Source organism: Protopterus annectens, chromosome 4.part1, assembly GCF_019279795.1.
Source record: "Protopterus annectens isolate FY-2018-M chromosome 4.part1, PAN1.0, whole genome shotgun sequence".
NCBI lineage: Eukaryota > Metazoa > Chordata > Ceratodontiformes > Protopteridae > Protopterus > Protopterus annectens.
Window position 1 is genome coordinate 339605321 of NC_056734.1, and position 17991 is coordinate 339623311.

Genomic DNA, 17991 nt, shown 5'->3' on the forward strand with positions numbered 1-17991 from the left:
TTATATATGGGAGGAAAATATGTTCTCTCTACAGTAAAGGAATATAGAGATTTTATTACATTTTACAAGCGTTTCGTGGATGACCTTTTTTAATTTGGGAAGGGAGTGAGTTTCATGGATTTTTGGTGTATGCTAATGAGAGCACACCTTTTTTAAAATTTAAGCCTGAATGTTCTTTTTAGCAGATAGCATGTTTGGATTAAGATATAGGGAAGGTGAAATATACACTAAAATATATAGAAAAGAGGTGAAACGTAATAATGATTTACATTGCAATAGTATGCACCCTCCTTTTACATTTGATAATATAGTTTTGAACCAAATGCAAAGAGTAGTAAGGTTGAACACACAACTAGATAAATCAGATAGTCAGTTAATAAATATGGGTCAGGACTTCTCATGATGGGTTACTCAGAGAGAGCAGTGGAAAAAACATTACTAGAGGTTAAACACCCACAGTCAGAACAAGATATAGTTCCATACTTTAGCAGGGGTCATCAAAGGAAGGATAGAGCACGAATTAGATCTAAAAAAACAAAATGTATGCTCACTTATAATAGGAATACAATAGAAATAAAAAATATTATGAGGCATTGAGAAATTCTAAGAGATGTTCAAGGGCTGCAAGATTTAGCAGCAGAAGGTCCAGCATTTGGTTACAAATGCAATTGTACATTGAAGCATATATTGTGCTACAAGGAGCAGCCAAAAAGTTTTTTTCTAGGAAGTGGATGTAAGCAGGGTACTTTTAAATGTAATAATTGTGTTTATTGTAAACATCTATATACAAAGCGAACAATAACACATCCTGTTACAAAAAAAGAGTTTATATTACAGGCTTATGGAAACTGCAATACCAGAAACTTAGTTTATATGACTAAATGTGAATTATGTGAAAGTTATTATGCGGGAATGGCCAGTAGAAGGTTCAAAGAGCATATAGCTGGTCATCTTAGCGATATAAAACGTAAATTACTGACAAATGCAATAAATAAACACATTTTAGATAGAGGAGAACAACATGTGTTTAAATTTCTGATATTGAAAGTTATTTATAAACCACTTAGAGGTGGCGATGTAAAAAATGTTAACAGAAAGTGAGGAAATAAATGGATCTTGCGGATGAAGTCTCATTTACCACCAGGACTAAATGACAGTTTCACTTTAAAACCTTACTTAAAAGAGTGACATCAATCTGTTTGAAATTGTGCCATGTGATCGTAATGATTATTTAACTGTTGACTGCTATTGCTAAGATGTATTTGACTGAGGAAGCCTTATGGTGAAAGTTTTATCTCTGAAGAAAGGTTTTAACTTGTGACTTTTAATAAAAGAATCTAAGCGCATCCAGTGCTCTTTTTATTTTTTGAAGGTACTCACTAAGACTTAAGAATTAATTGGTACCAGCAGTACTACTCTCCTTTTCATAATGATTCCGTCTCTACATTTGGTCCCCTTTAAATGACATAAGCAACCTCAGGAGACCCACTGCTTCCTCTTGAAGGGATGCAAAACAGAAATACCATAATAAGTGCCCAATCCAACCAACAGCTTGTTCAGATACAAGTGTGAAAGAAGTCCTAGACAATGAGTACATACCTCTCAACTGTACATATTTTCACGGAATGTCCAGATTTTTGCCTCACATTTTGGTCTGTTTCTCATAAAATTGTGTTGTTTGGCAAATCATTTAAGGTTAAAGACAGAAAAGAATGACAGTCATTTGAGTTTCAGACTTCATACCCTTCAGAACTCTGCGGTAGTAGTGCTGCGGTAGCGTTGTCGCCTCACAACAAGACGTTGTCACGTTCAATTCTCAGCTAGAGTGTCTTCTGTGTGGAGGCATGCGTGAATGAGCGTGCCTTCGTTGAAGGTTGTGCATCAGGGCTGTTAACTTGGCACGTAAAAATCCACTACCAAAAACATTAGCGGACCGGAATTCCACTGTGGCGACCCCTAACCGGGATAAGCCAAAAGACACAACAACTTCATACCCTTCAGAAAATTAATGCTAATGCAAAACCTGTTACTTTATCAATTTTCTAGGATTGTAAGAGAAATATTTAAAAAGTGTCCCTATTTTTGTGTCTTTGTCCCCCCGTTTTTGATGACTTTGTCCAGATTTCTTGCTCCAAGAGGTTGAGAGGTATGAATGAGTACCATGTGGAAAAGACCAGAAAATTAGGGATTCCATGGAGATATGGCAAAGGGGAAACCATTCTCATAAGTAGAGCCATAATTCTGTATCAAGCTGCATCATTAAATGTGCCAACAAATTCTTACATTGTTATTCACCATATAATTAGCAGTCCATACCAGAGCAAAACACAGTGGGTCATAGAGTCAGAGAGTCACAGGAGCTTACTAGGCTTACAGCCCTAGAGCCTTTTTAAGTCTAGCCATTCATGCCCCAATATTCTTATTTATCAATGCCCATGGGCTAAAATAGCTTTGGCATATGATTGTGCCTTAGGGCATCTACAAACTGCACCTGTCCATAAGGACCACAGACCACAGGATAGGGAGGAATTTGCAGTTTCCTATCCATTGGTCCATACTACATTTGAATAGACTTATGGAAGAGCTCTGTTTTACATGAATGGGGAGTCTGTTCAAAAGAAGGGGCAAGCTCTGAGACACACATCTGTCCCCCCAGCATATTTTGTTTATGTCACAGATGAGGTTTAGATCCTTAGATTAGGTAACTCTAGTGTTGTTTGCTTTCCAAAGGTGTAGCAAATTCATCAGGCCTGGATCTGAGAATGCTTTGTAGGTTAGGCATAGATTGCCCATCAGTAGTCTGTACGAGACTGAGTAAGGGAACAGGGCCTTGAGGTGGTTCACAGAGGACATACTAATTATACCCTGTATTCTTTAAGTGAAGAACCTCGGTGGCTGCTCTAGCTGTTGCAAATGCATGGTCAAGTACATGCCAAAGGGTGCATTGTACTTGATTAGTGGTCTAATGAAGACTGAGCATGGCGAGACTATGAGCTCCTTAGATCTTGATACCATGTCCTTACTTATAAGTTGCACCATACAGAAGGATTTTCTCACTACCACAGACACATGGTGATAAAAGTTCAGGTTACTGTCAACCTGAATTCCCAAGGCCTTACCACTGGTCTACTCTTAGGGGAGTATTATACATTTTGTAATTTGCAGGGGTGGTTATTTTCCCAGATAGTATAATTATGCATTTTTTGCATTGTATTTTAAGCCATGGTTGTGGCTCCAATTATTTATCTGTGTCAGACTCTCTTGGAGGATATCTGCATCTTTGGGTAATTCAGTGATTGCACCCAGCTTGCAGTCATCACCAGATTTGGTCAGCCAAAGGTCTACTACATTTGCCTTGACTTCAAAGAAGTATATTCCAGACAGGAGAGGTCCCAGTACCAAGCTCTTTAGGATGACACTAGTAACAGGCCTCTTGGTGGATGTGAATTCCCCCACCATAACTTCATGTGACCTATCTGTGAGCCATTTTGGCTATCCATTGAGTGACATAGGGATTTATGTCCAACTTTGTGAGTTTTTTCTATAATACCTAAATGAAGTATTGTGTCAAATATCTTTGCTAGGTGAAGGTTGGAAGTATGTATCATTTTGTCCTCATCCACAGCTCTAGTGACCTTCTCAAAGAAGTCCACCAATTTAGTAGGCATGACCTGCCCTTGACAAAACTGAACTGGGATGGGTCCAGTGTTTGAAGGTCTCCTATGTCTTTGTTTATCAGGTCCACAATAATTATTTCCATGGCCTTGCATATAACACTAGTCAAACTTATGGTTCTGTAGTTCTATGAGTCTATTGATGGTCCACCTTTGTGCAGAGGCAGAGGGATTACTGTTGCAGTCTTCCATTCCTTAGGGATGAAGCCTGTCTGTAGGCTGTGGTTGAAAACAGAGTCTAGTGAACCTGACAGGCCCTGTTTCAAGTTATTTAGGAGGCATCCTGGGATATTATCATGACCCATTGATGCAGTGTTGGTTTTTAGCTTTGAGAGTACAGTGAAGATCTGTTCTTTAGTGATAGTGGGGGAGAAATGGTAGCAAGTATATGCCGGGGGGAGGTCAAGGGGTGATAGGGGTGAAATTGCAGCTACATTTATCTGCCAGCAAATGTTTTATATGCTCTTGTCTGGTATAGGAAGTTCCAGTCACTATTAGTTCAGCCAACTGTTGGGTGCTCCCTTTAAGGTCCCAACATAACTGAAAAATTCCTTATGGTTATCCTTAGTCTGAGAGGCTAATTTTGCCTTGAAGTTGGCTTTGCTGGATTTGCTAAGTCCTGTGAGTTTCTTGCTGAGACTGATGAAAGATTTTTTTTTTTTTTTGCCTTTTGGGCATAGCCCTTCCTATTTTTGGACAGGAATTACTTTTTGTTGTACAACCTATTTACACTGGGCTGCATTAAGGGAGCTTGTTTTTGAGGTTTTCCTAAGTTTATTTTGGTTTGGTACTGCTGTTTCTCTGCTCGTGCAGGGTTTCTGTAATCACTTATTCATAGGATACCATGTTCTCTGTGTTTGGCGGGGCCTGGGATTCCACTATGTCATCACTAATAGGAGTTATTTAGACCTGAAAAAGTTCTTTAAGGTTTTGGGGTTTGTTGGGAGTTCAGTCTTTATATTTATTCCAAGGGTGACAACTTTGTGATCTCATCTGACCAGTGAGGATATTACATAAGGGGGAGTGCAACATCGTAGCTCTGACCTTAACCTAGTACAAATATACAAACCTAAGACTAAAATCGGCTGCAGCCTCTACAGCTACAATCCTACCATATCATGGAACAAATTACCATTAAAAATCAGGTCCCTCAAACATCCAAATCAGTTCAAAACTGCCACTAGAGAGTACCTCCAAACTCACTGGTCCTGCCACTGCACTCATCCTCCCTGATCTAGCCCATTAATTTATATGTAATCACCAAAACGTTAAACCTCTTCACAGTATCACTCTTCTTCTCCATCTCTTATCTCCATTTCTAATGTCACAGATCTCATGAAATAACTACTTACACTATGAATTCTTTTCCCTGTTTATTGAAAATGTTTGTATCAAATCATTTTCTCTTATGTATGCTTATTATGTTTTTTTTCCACTACTATTTTTCTGATAAAATGTATTTCCTTGTATGTGCACATTGTAACCCACTGACACTGTTAACACTAAAACTGTAAAACTGTGGAGCTTTTCTTCCCGGGTCTTTGCTGAAAAAGGGCTACTTGGCTTAGTCGGACTAACCCAGTCAACAAATGTAAAATAAATAAATAAATTTGTGAATACAAGATCCAAGAGATTTGCACCCCTAGTAAGTGTGCAGACTAGCTGTTCCCTTGTGTTTGCATTGACAAAATCCAGGAATCTTTGAGCCTGCACGTTAGTTGCTGTGTATGTTTCCCAATTTATGGTGTGATAGTTGAAATCACCCAAGAATACAGTGTTGGGCTAAATTTTGAGTATCCCCAGTACAATGAAATATGTGGTATGGTTATCCTGGGTCATAGATAGGGGCCTATAGCTAGCAAGGATATGGCATTGGACTTTACCTAATGTTAGCTGAACACGGACAAGGTTTAACCAATCTTAAAGCATCTTTACTTTTTATGTAAATTGATACACCTCTAACTCTTGTCCCCTCTTGTGTGGTAGCTGGTCTAAAAGTGTGGCTGGCATTATAGCATTGTACTGCCAGGCTGCAGTCCACAACTTGAAACCATGTCTCACTAACTGTACAGATGTCGACACTCTCCAGCTAGAGAACCACTTCTAGGGAGCGGAGCTTCTTCATGAGACTCCTTTCATTGACCAGTAATGCCTTTAGTTTATGTCTGATATTTTCTAATGTTTTTCTGCCTGTTTCTATGTAAATACCATTGCTCATATCTGCTTGATTATGTATGTTTTACTGGAGCTTTTCTCCCCGGGCCTCCACTGAAAATGGATATGTGTTCAGTCAGACTTTCCCAGTCAACAAATGTAAAATGAATAAAATAAATAAATAAATAGTTTATCTTGCATATAATTTACTATGTTGGAAGTTTTATCAAATTAGAGCTCCAAAAAAGGCACTACAGGGTTGGGTAATGATTTGGCCAACATCCAAAAACATAGCAGGGACTGTTGCAGACCATCCCTGGTAAAGCAGTGTGATCTGTTCATGATGTCCTCCCAAACTGACAAATATTGGACCCTCTTAGAATGAAACCAGCAACTTAGTCAACTGTTAAAGTCAACCATATTCTGTTTATATTGTGTTATCCCTCTTAGAGGAAGCTCTATCACGCCTCTCTTCATATAGTTCAGGGAGGTATGTCTCAGGTCCTTAACACCCTCATGGACTATGACTGAGCCATACTGGTACTTGTGGTTCAGTGCCCTGAGTGCATGCATGATATGGTGAATCCTTACTCCTGATAGGTAACTAACAGTGACTATCTCCTTCCTTAGCCTGCTGAGAAGGCATCAGTGTATCTCACAACAAGTTTCCAATGATCAATAAACTGGATTGTATGGCAGTTTGCCTTCAGGGCTTAATGGTTGAGACATTGTGAGATGTGCTTGTATATGTCCTCTGGAGTGTTTGTAAAGTGTATGCGAGGTTGCTGAGGACACTGTATGGTAGAACTCTGAGGTTTGGGTAGATCACATTTAAAAGCCACAGCAAAGGAGAGTCCATGTGCCTGAGCCATAGTAAGTGCAGTGTGTGTGTGTGTGTGTGTGTGTGTGTGTGTGTGTGTGTGTGTGTGTGTGTGTGTGTGTGTGTGTGTGTTAATGGCAACCTTTTTGGAGATGTCAGTGTCTGTATGCAAGAGCTTTCCCTCCAGAGACATAGTGTAATTATGTCTCTCTCATACTGTGTCAGTCTGGTTAAGAATAAGACGGTTGTCAGTAAATGAGACAATTGCTACATTGTCTCAGGATACCCATTTCCACCACACTAGCTACAGAGAAAGTAGGAAAGTGCACAACCATGGCTGTGGATCCTCTTTTTTTGTGATCTACGAGGGGTGGTGCATTCAGAGCTGGGAATTGTTGGGATGGGAGAAGAAGTCTAGTATTGATGTAAAACAACACACTTAGGGTAATGCTTCTCAGCAGGCAAACAAGCTGCTCTGCCCTCAGCTAGATACTTGAAAAAATAGCAAGAAGAAGTTTTATATGGAATATTAAAATGCAAGGTGCGTGCTTCTTTACAGGGCACAGTAAACCACTGCAGCACAACTCAGCAGAGGTTACAGGAAATGAGTTAAAGAGGAATCCAATCAGTAAACAGTAAAAATGCACTATAAGTGTATATATAAGGCTCAGATCCTGCAGTAATTCACAATACTCTCATTACTATGAGTGATACTACAAGACCAGACTTAGGTTACCAGGCCAAGTAAAATGCAAGGAAAAAATGCAGTAGAAATGTAAAATATGGGCTCAGATTCTTCAGCAATTCATGATTTTCTCACTAGTGTGTGTCATACTACAAGGCCAAAGCTCCCAGACAAAGTAAAATACAAATAGTAAAAGCAGTAGAAATGGAATAAATTAAACTGAGATCCTACCGCAACTAGTCACAATTCTCCCACTACTGTGAGGGATACTGCAAGGCTAATGGCCCAGAATAAGTTCAAAATGAAAACAGTTGACTTTAGTTAAAACAAGGAAAACGCTTTATGGCATCCAGAATTTTTTTTGGGTCTGACTACTTTAACTGACTGATTTGCCAGCTAATAGTAGGCAGTATTAGAAAGGGCAAGGAATTACTAAAAACATGACACTAAAATTGTTAGTCTAGGATCAAGGGCACCTGCAGGCTGGTGCAAGGGGGTGCACTTGCACCCCCCGGAGCTGGCTGGCCGCAAGATTAATTTTCTTTTAATTAAAAAAAAAATGCATTTTTTAAGGGCATTCTTCTTTAAGAACACCCTTTGCGTCCAGTTGCACAGACGCAACAGATGTTTGGAACCTGTTTTTGTGTTCTGCGTCTAAACGACCGATGGTCTATGTCTTCAACTTTTGCACCAATAGGAATTTGAATTTCAGAAGACATTTGGACTGAGGGAGAATATACAAGTGAGAGGTAGGTGTATGCATATGTGTGTTTAAGTGCTTAAGAGGTGTGTGCGTGTGTGTGTGTGTGTGTGTGTGTGTGTGTGTGTGTGTGTGTGTGTGTGTGTATAAGAAGGGGGTAGGGTTGTGCGTGTGTTTGCATGTAACTAAGAGGGAGGTAGAAATGTGTGTAAGAGGGAGGGAGTTCATATCTCGCAATTATCCAGATTTTTGCCTCATATTTTTGGTTTGTTTCTCATAAAATTGTGTTTTTCTGGCAATTTATTGAGGACTGAAGTAAGAAAATAATGGCAGACATTTGAGCTTTAGACTTCATATCATTCAGAAAATGCATACTAATGCACACCTTGTTGTTCTATCCACTTTCTAAGGTGGTGGAGGGATGTATGTGTGTGACTCATACCTCTCAACTGTACAGATTTTTACAGAATGTCCAGATTTTTTGCCTTATATTTTTGGTCTGTTTCTCATAAAAATTCTTTTTTTTTTGACAAATCACTGGGATGAGCTAAGGATTAAAATTACTAAATAGTGACATGCATTTGAGTTTCAGACTTCATATCCTTCAGAAAATGCATTCTAGCAAAAATCCTGTTACTCTAAATGTGTCCCTAGTTTTAGGCCTTTGTCCCCAACATTATAACAGGCTTTGTCCAGATTTAAAAGATTGAACGATATGGTGTGTGTGTGTGTGTGTGTGTGTGTGTGTGTGTGTGTGTGTGTGTGTGTGTGTGTGTGTGTGTGTGTGTGTGTGTGTGTGTTTATAACAGGTAGGTAGCATACCCCTCAGCTTCCCAGGTTTTTGCAGAATGTACAGATTTTTGCCCCGTATTCCTCCAAAAAAAGATTGAAGTTGCTAAATAATGACAGGCATTTGAGTCTTAGACAACATATCTTTTAGAAAAATGCATACAATCACAAATTCTGTTATTCTAGCAATTTTCTAAGTCCATGACAGCAATGTTTATAATCTATCCCTATTTATTTTAGGCTTTGTCCAGATTTCTTGCACTAAGATGTTGAGGTGTGTGTGTGTGTGTGTGTGTGTGTGTGTGTGTGTGTGTGTGTGTGTGTGTGTGTGTGTGTGTGTGTGTGTGTGTGTGTGTGTGTACGTGATATGCATATGTGAATTGTGAGCTTCAAGGGAAGAGAAGTTTATTGTTGCTCATGTTAAGTCTGCTTAAAATGTGCAACTGTTTTGTTTAGCAAATGGTATCACTATTGTAGTATAGCATTTTGAAGCAGAGTTAGTAGCACGGCAGGTTGCATACTTGCATCTTGATGTAGAGGGCTGTAGGTTCGACTGCCACAGCATGTAGGTTTGTAATTAAAGAGAGTGAGGTGCTGCAGTCCTGAATATGTCCTCCTTTGGATGAAATGCCTAGTAACTATGAACCTGTTTTTCAGCTTGTCACCCATTACCAATTGCAATATACCAGCTTACCATTTTTTAATATAATATAAGCAATTTATTCTTCAAGGGCAGCAGACACTGAATTTGTAGATGAAACACTGAAATATAAAGTTGTTTTCTAGCACAACCTTTTAATTAGTTTCACATCTCTTTAATGTGGAATTATTCAGATGACTTTTACTTCTGCAGATATTGTGCATATTGACTGATATTGGTGGATTATAATGACGGAAGTTTAAGTGGCATTTTATGGTTGAAATGTTCTGAATTGGGCAGTTTGTCATTATTGGTTCATATGTTTTATTTAATTGCTTACTGGAAAAATGTTCAAAACTATAAATTTAAAACACACTCTAACAAGTGGTGCAGTATTATACAAGGGATATAATTCAGTTATTATATACTACAATTAATACAATCAGGAAGGTGAATCAAAGAACTTTTGCATGGTCCTAAAAATGTGTGCAAGGGGCCTATGATTTGAAAACAGTCCAAAGGTAAACTTAACCCACCACTGGCCTGATGCATTTTCTTTGAATGTGGGTTTCAATGTGGGTTTGAATGCTTTTTCAGTTAATGCGAGTTTCAAAGACAAAGAAGTGTTAATGCTAAGTCTGTTTTCATTGTAAGACTATTGCTTTGTTTAGCATATGTCGATCAGTGTTTGTGCAATAAAATTAGAAACAAAAGTTGTAAATTAAATCCGAATATTTGTAATCATTGTAGAAGTAAAGCATATAACAGTATGCACACTGAGTTTTGAACAATGTTTAGTGCAGCTGGGGAGAAATAACCAAGTAATGGGAGTCTGGAATGGCTGGGAGGGTGCTGTGTGTGTAGGGGAAGGGCTGTGGAGGGTCTGGGTTTTCACCCCTGTGCAAAAAAATCCCAAGGGCTCCCCTCTCTACGATATCCTGCAGTAGATAAATTAATCTCTGTTAGTCACTTATTATTCATATTCTCAAATTTATGTTCCTATTTTCACAACTGAGATACCTATATGTTATTCAGGTATGTGGTGTGAAACACCAATGTGGGAGATAGGACAATTCACTGTCAGTGCTGGTTAAATTCCACACTATACTGGAAATACTGCTAGTCATTTGCTAATAATAATGAAAATAAGCAATATTTCCATATTTACTTAAAACTTCAAAAACCAAGTGACTTATAGACTGTTGTGTGGCAGTAACTGAAACTGTGGCTATAGTTAAAGAAAATTGTGTCTTTGATATTTGCACTGTAAGTTGCACATCTTAACAGTTAGCCATTATTTGTTTTACTAATTATACAATTAACCATCTGTTTTCATAATGATGTAAACATCTCAATAAACATGCACTTATAGAGGAATTTATTGTTGTCATGTGAAAGCTTAAGTCTGGTTAACAAAATGTTCTAACAGTATATGTCTAGGCTGTACAGTTTTCAAGATGTGAAAATGTGTTTATGAAAGTTTACAACAAATGCAATTCGGGGTTTCTGTGCATTATAATATATTACAGTATTTATGGAAACGACTATGAATGCACCAGCTATTATCACTGTAAAGAGTACTTCTTACTGATAACATTATTTGTACAATGTTAATAACTTTTATTGTTCACAAAGTATTTACATTTATTTACCTTATGCTTTTGATATTTATTTTTCAGAAAATGCTGTGGAATGGAAGATGCATGTAGGTTGCTAGAGGTGTGACATTCCACATCACATAGGTGTTAATGAGTTAAGAGGCTAATGGGAGTGCCTCATAGTTTGAGCTATCAGTGTCCAGTAGAAATAGCACTGAAAAGGGTGTACAAACTCTAATCAATAGTAGGTGTGGGCAGCTAAAAGGACATCAAGTTTAAAAGCACAAGAATTGAGCAAGTGAGTGAGAAAAAAATCCAAAATGTAATGCATCCAAAAAGCATTTCAAAATTCAGAGCTCTTGTAGCTGAAGAGAAATGTAAGTGAATACTTTAAATAAGCAACTATTTCTCAGCTCCTCCCATTAATTAGTTACTGCTAATTCATTTCAATTAATGAATGCAAAAGGAGTGCTTCCTAACTGACCCTAGCCAACAACTGTTAAGACTTCTAGAAAAAAACTTTTGCAGTAAAATAAAATTTAAAACACAACAAACTGTTATATGATAAAACCAAAATCAAAAAGCAGTTGAAATATTCAAACCTTAAATGTAGAAATTCCAAAAATCAATGCAGTGAAACAGCAGTTTTAAACTCAGAACTCTTGTATGGAAAATTCTAAAACAAATTATCCTGGTAGTCTAGCAAATAAAATTTACAAGAGAGAAAACAAAACTCTATAAATTATACAGCAGATCCAGAACTCCTCATAAGAAGGATAATATAGAAATATCACTGGGGAACTGAAAAATATTACTAGGAATAGTAATACAACCTATTATGCTAGCTTCTGATGTTAAGGCTTTAGTTATGCTGTGGAAGTAGGAAATGTTATGCAACAATCCTCAAAACCTATCCTAAATAAGGCCCCCATTCGAACCCAATAGGCATCACCAATTTACTAGTAAATAATTTAGTGCAAAGTTCACCCCAAAATATCTAAATTTCACATATTTCAGAATCCCTTTCACCCACTGCTGTCACCAAGAAACATGTTGCTCTCACTGACCAAAATCATTTCTTCTGTCTGCATTAACAGCCTACTTGGATATTTAATTAATAGTGCAAAACATGCCTAGTGCAAAACATGCCTCGGCACAACCTGCCCTCAAATTGTTTATCCCAAGCTTCATCACAACATTTATTCCTGACTTATGTCACAACACAGTGATGATACCCTTCCAGAATGGTGACCCTACTATGGGCTGCAGTAATTATAGACATGGCAACTTACAAGATAGATCAGCAAAGCTAGGGAGTTTATCATAACTTATCTCATCAGTCATGATAGCAAAGAATCTCACTGGGCTGGGCCCCCAACTGTTCAGCTTCTTCAAAGGGTGATCCTGCCTATGAAATTTAGTTAACTTCTTTGAGAGGGTCACACACACTGTTGACAGTGGTTATGCTGTAAATACAGCACATCTTGACCTTGCCAAAGCTTTTGACACCATACCCTGTGGAGATATCATAAGTAAACTAAGTATTTTACATATAGGTCCTTATGCAAGAAGACAGATATTAAACTGGCTAAAAGACAGAACCCTCATAGTTCATGTGGCCAGTAACTCATTTGAAAATATGAAAGTTACAAGCAAAGTCCCTCAGGGATTTGTACTTGGAGCTCTCCTTTTTGGCACTTACTTGCCTGATATCCAAACTGAGAGCCATACCCTCTGGTTTACTAAGTTTGCAGATGACAATAAACTGGTAATTATGGCTAAGAGCCCCCCCAACACCTGTACCCATCAGAAAGAGCTAAACAAGGAAGTACCTGGTATACTGAAAATGGGCTTAAGTTAAATGTGAAAATGTGTAGTATCATTTAATTTGGCAAACATCCCTAACCTCAACATGTGGAATAGACAACACTTCATTGCTGAATAAAAATGTAGTCTGGGACCTGGGCTGACAATTCCCTCTTCTTTGATCATCATGTGGCAAATGCAGTCTGAAAATGATTTTTGTCAGCACAAATGATAATCAAGGGGGTATCATCCAGATCTAGCTGTTATAATTATTCAGCATAGATCAGGCCAATTACAGGTGACAATCCCATCTTCAAGATGTACCTCACTTGACATATCAAACATGTAGAGAAGGCCCAGAGGTTGTCAACTTAGGATATTTCAGGCTTAAAGACCTTGAGCTACTAAAGGAGGATAGAAGCGCTCTTTCTTTATTCAGTAACATATAGACTCATGAAGGGCTCTCTGTACCTAGCCTACATTGCCATTAGCATCCCTGTTGTCCTTGATTTCCTATACCTCCGCAACTCTAATAGTTTATCTGAGATAATGCTCAATGGTTCCTTGACATTATAAATGCTAGCTTTTTACTACAGATACCTAATCATTCCACTAGGGGCCCTGATATCCTTGCTCTAGTCCTCACTAAAATACACATATCCATTTGTATCATCCTGCCTTGTTAAATCAGACCATAAATTATTGACATTTTCCTTTAAAGCTGGCAATACTTCTGTAAATAGCTATATGCTTAGGAACTTCTAAAGAACAAACCCTCTTCAGTTACTTGATGACCAAAATACATTTTTTCTCTAATCTTCCTCTGAGGCATCCCTATGCTAAAGCTGCTGTCTATGTCTCTGACTCCCGTTCCCACATGCATACTAGTATTTATAAGGCAGTACTTATCTGCATCAAATATAGTGAGAAATGTACAAACAAATTCCACTTATGGAATTTCAATATAATCAATATAAGTAATTTCTATAGCAAGAAAAATAAACTGATTAATGCTTATAGGAGGTCTCATTCAACCTACTTTAAGAGCACACTTAAGCAAATTAGTAAAGAGATTAAGGGAGCCATTGGGAAGCTAGAAGCTGGGATTGTCACCTGTAAAATAGCTCTAAAACCAAAAATAACTACAAATCTTTTTTTTGTTGTTTGTTTATTTGTCAATAATGTAATAATGATTATAGAGATGTTGAGAACTAACACTCAACAAAGTTCAGAGCTATGCAATAATAATACTACACACACTGACCCAAAGGAGATAGCTAATATCTTATATAACAGATTTAGTGTAAATTTTACTGCACCCACAGTGATAGTGATTCCCCAGTTTCCTCTAACCCAGCCGCCTACTTTAATTAATACAGAATAAGTTCTCTCGGCCATCTCAAAAGCCAGCAGCATCTCATTTATAGGCCTTGATAATACACAAGTTTACCTAATTATCAGGGACAAATAGGGTCTATTTGAATCCTTACTTAATCTATCTATTCAAAGCCTTTCCTAAAACAGCCATTTTAATGCCATTACACAAGGGTGGCCCAACTACAGACCCTAGTCATTATAAGCCTATTCATTTCACTAACCTCAAATGAAAATCTATGAAGCACATTATCTTAGACCTCATTAACCTGGACATTGAAAATTATGCTTTGTCAAAGGAATGTCCTGCCTCTTTAACCACATTAATCTCTTTGCAAAAGTTACCAAAGCAATGGATACTGGATATACAGTACATGCAGAATACTTGGACTTGGCCAAGGCTTCTGAAACTATTCCACATGCAGGCATTATTGTCAGACTTATAAAGCTAAATAGAAATACATATGTTTTTTGGTGGATAGCTGCTTGTTTGACAGAGCCCACATAATTAGAGTCAGAGATGTCACTTTTGAAAGCAAAAAAATTACCAGTGTTGTACAGCATGGCTCAGTGTTGGGCCATCTCCTATTTGGTATCTATTTCTCGAACCTTCAGGCTAACACTTCTGATCAATGGTTATCTATGTTTCCTGATGATTGTAAGTTGGATGCTGTTATTTGATTTCTCACTCACTCCTAGTTGCTTTAGCATGGGTTAGACCATGTCTACAGTTGGTACAAGGACAATGGCTTCATATTAAGTGCATCATAGTTCATTTTGGTAAACAAAATGTTTTCACATACATTCTAAGTGAGACTTCCCTCTAATCAGCCACTGCCATAAGGAATCGAGGCATTTGATTATCATGTCTCCACAGTAGTTTGGAAAGCCTTCTGTTTGTCTCGTCTAATTTCTAAAAGCACCATCACTGAATTCAAATAATTCTTAGTTCATTTTACTCTTGTCTCATCAGACCTGTTACTGAATATAGTGCACATTTTGGCATGTAGTTTTCTAACTATATTGCTTAATGAAAGATACCTCAGAGATTCATAAGTAAAATGATCAGTGACCTCAAGAATCTTAGTTATTAGGACAGACTGGCAGTCCTCTCTGTGTACTCAGTCACTTATAGACTCCTCTGTGGAGATGTATGTCTAGCCTTCTGAACTATAAAATATTTAACTTTTGACCTCTTATTCATTCACAGAACAAATGCTACCGCAAACACCTGTTAAAACTACTAAACCTTCATCAGCGGATAAATAAGGCACATTGGTATGATAGATTCATATTCTAGTGTATCCATCATCTCTAGAACAAACTTCATCTACTAGCATTCTTGCCACCTTCAAGGTAAATTTTTAAACAAGAAACATCTTCATTGAATTATCACTTATGACATAGGCAATCATACATTTATATAAATGAAAACAAACCATATTGACATAATTTCAATTGCAAACATTATGCATCACTTCTTCTAGACAGTCATTGTCAAACATTATATAGCTCATTGAGTTCCTGCCTTCTCTTAAACCTCATACATTCAAGGTAAACCTTCTCTTTGCCTTCTCTCTGCCTATAGTTTGATATCATCAATCCTTGATATAGAAGGCAGTCTATAACCTGCAGTCCAAATACATTATTAGTGTCTTCCTATTTTAGCATCCTTCCCTCTCTAGTTATTTGCTTCCAATCTCTTGGTTCCTTTGCCAGTTTTCTCCAATAAATTCCAGCCCCCTCTTGCCTATAGTCTGTATTCCTAATTGACGGGAAGACAGAAAAGAGTCAAGTGGGGTAAGCTGATTCTTCCAGAAGAAAGGGGTAGATTGGAATTACTCAATGTGAATGGAGTATTTCAGAGCTACACAGTTAAGGCTCATGTACATAGCACAAACAAAAAAAACTACATTTCAAAGTTGAAGGAGATGATGATGAAACGGGGAAAGTGCAAGAAACAAGGACTGTGATTTTGGATGCAGGCCTTTAAGGACAATAACAATAATTCAAGGTAAACCTTGATAATTGGAGGGCACCATCAAATTCTCCCCTGGTCTATTTTGTCCTGCCCTCATTGAGGCTGGATTGAACTTTTGAATAAGGATTTCTGGCTAGGCTTGTAAATATCTGCAGATTTCCTGCCTAGCAAATACCTACAAAGTTATGTTATTTCAAAGGTATAAGGCTTAAATCCTGAAGCAGTAGCAATATTTAACATTTAAGAGTCAGACATTATTATATGTTTGTCCCAGCCAAAAATTTTCATTTTTTTAATCTCATAAATATAAATCTCAAATATTGTCTTTGCAGTTGCTGTGCAAAATCACATTTTGGCATGAATCAGGTTTGAATACTTTCCTTTATAAAACAGTATAACTATTTGGTCTGCTTTCCATCATAAACAGACATCATAAGGGGGTTGGCCTTGTATCTAATTTAAAAGTCTGGAAAACTGTACTTATGTTATATTGTTGGAATGTAAACTTTGGACTGTATAATGTGTTCCTTATTTTCACCTATTTTTTTCTGTATATCATTATCTTTGATCAGAATATGTTATATAGCCATTAACTTTGTAGAAATACAGCCAAATTATTCCATCATCTGACAATTCTGCAGGTGATAAAAAGTTGCAAGTAATCATTTGTTCTTTTGACTGTATACTGGAAGGCAGATGGTATTTACAGTAATCTTATACATTTTAATGTGGCATTTAGAGGTAGAACTAAAAAAACTAAATCAATGCTTAGTTTTTATCTTAGGCCATGATGTCTTTCTAGTAACAACTTTTATTATACCTGGTAATTGTCAATCTGTCATGGTTTAATGCAAAACACAGAATTTCAACAGAACTTTGGATGTAGACTCACTACACACTTACCTTCCAGAGACAGAACACATTTGGTAGTATGACAAAAGCTTCAAATAAACCTTTCAAAAACGTTCTTCATTTAGCTGAGACATAATATTCCTATTTAGTAATTCATTCAGTCATTTGTTTGTTTGTTAACTGTGGTGGAGCACAGATCTACATGGACCTTTTTAAGATCCAGCCCAAGAATATTACCTGGTTAACTGACTTGCTCATGGTTGCACAGCATGCATATGAAGGCTGAATGAATCTAACACTGAACTACAGAAAGAAGCTCAATAACAGCTCATAGCCTTAACTGACTGAGACAATTGCCAGGGCTATATTCCTAGACCGAAAGACCGTAAGAATGCCATCTAATATGTAGAAATAAAGTAAACTCTGCTACAATGCAGACAGCAGAACAAATGAAGAAAAGCAGGAGCTGGAAGTGCACAGGATAATCAATAAAACACCACCTCTTTGTAACGTGAGGCATACCCACATTAGGGGAAGAAGCACTTAAGGCAGAGCTGGTATACTGATCAATTCATGACAGATTTTACTTAAGTACATTTTATTGTAACTGAAATAAAGTGGAAGTAAAATAAAATTGATTAACAATTAAGCCAGTGAGTTTTTTCAGAGTATGTATGACATGCCTTTTACCTCCTTCAAATGTATTTTAGAAATTGCACTGATTACTCAATGTACTTTTGTAAGTCTTACACTGCATATTCAGATAACAGTAATATAAATTAGCACTTTAGCCTGACTTCTCTGCATTGCAAGAAGCATTTAGAAGTCATCTCATGTGAATGTAAATGTCAAACGGCTGAAATTCAGACTTCATTATTCACCTTTAAGGGGTTGTTGTTGCACAGTAATGGTAATTTG